The sequence below is a fragment of the Eimeria tenella genome, genomic scaffold (assembly GCF_000499545.2).
Source record: "Eimeria tenella Houghton genomic scaffold, Eth_scaff14, whole genome shotgun sequence".
In the NCBI taxonomy this organism is placed as follows: domain Eukaryota; phylum Apicomplexa; class Conoidasida; order Eucoccidiorida; family Eimeriidae; genus Eimeria; species Eimeria tenella.
Genome location: NW_013541512.1, coordinates 61,513 through 63,164, shown reverse-complemented (window position 1 = coordinate 63,164; position 1,652 = coordinate 61,513).

Genomic DNA, 1,652 nt, shown 5'->3' with positions numbered 1-1,652 from the left:
CATGGGCATACTCCAAATATTTGGCAGGTCCGGCAATCCCCAATGGAGTTTGCAGCAATCACCAAAAGCTGAGATCACCTGTAGAAAAGGGACCCTTCCGGCCGTATTCCATCGGACACGACCCAGTCACCATCAATCCCCAAATATGATGCCAAACTAAATGATCTGCATGGATTCAGTCTCAGGAACAGAGAGGAACAGCAACAGAGAGGGCGGTTGCCTCCAGCGGTAGGCGAACGCTTGCCTGAGCGCGACGCGGTTATGGAAGATGTTTCATCATTGCAGTCGCCAGGCAAAGAGTCACCCATGATTTAACTAGACTGCCAGCGGCGTCGCTCTCAATCTTCAGATGCTTGGTATAGAGGGTTTGCGCTTCTCACCAACGCTGTGTCTTCATGAAGTGTAATGTTACGGTAGGTCACTGCAGGCAATACGCTTTTACCGTTTGCTGTCGTCAAATCCCTCAGAAACAGGGTCTTGGCAGCACACGCCAGGAATTCCAATAGCAACGCAACCCCACAGGCACACCGTTCGTTCTATTGCTGCCCTTCATGCAGCAGCCACCACTCTTCATGACACTTCGCATCTCGTGCAGCCGGCAGCTCGAGCCTCTTCGGAAGACGCAGACGCTAAACGACGCCTTTTCTCACCTTGGTCCTCAAACATCGCCGCTAGTCATCCCTAAGACATACTCTCTGCTCACCGCAATTATTAGCGAGCGCGGGAAAAGAAACACTCCGGTTCAGAGGATCACAAGAACCAGCGCGGGAATACTCGACATTTTCGATACAATGCAAGCTTTCGTTGATTTGTATGAAAGTAACACAGTTGTTCCAAGCCACAGGAGTGCAACAGAGCTGCAGCAAAACGATGCCGTCCCTCGAGACACGGAAAGCAGTTTTCTGTAACACCTGTGTGCACCAATACCGTATGCGAAACACTTGGCACTTCTGACAATGCCCGAAGGAGATTGTAACAAGCGCAAATCTCGAGGCACCATGTAGAAAAAGGAATGCCTGTGGCGTACGATAATGACAGGGGGGAAATTTTTAGACTGTTCCCTGTATAGCATGTGCCGTCCCAACTGTTACGGCGACGTAACCATAAGGATGGGCCGTCAAAACAAATCATAAAAGCGTGAACCTTATGACGAATGCCAGCTCCGCATAGCTCCTATCTACGAAAAGGGCAAGACGTTGAACGTTCGTAGAGCTCTGGGAGTTATCTGATATACTGAAGCGATCATCAACGGATACGCTTGAAGCTGTATGACGGGAGAAGAATATCAGCTATAGAACATGAGATTAGAGCCATAAAGCAACTATCAGACAAGAGAAGCGGTACGCTGATTTGTCCCGAGGGCATTGCAAAGTCATCTTATTCAATGCCAGACTTATTGCTAAACGTGCAGCCGTCTCAGTAGCCAGCTAAGGCAAATGCAGAGCATGTGATATCGAGAAGAAGATGCAGCGTTTTAGACCTTGATACACCATTCATCTCGAGTTCATTCGACAAAACACCCAAAATGTCTGCCCAAAGCGACGCTTTGGAATACAAGAAAACGCCTTTAGTCATTGTGTTGAAGGCATCCTCACGCACACGCTCACAAGGAGAAAGGCGTGCAAACGTACCTTCTGTATTTTGGAAAGGGT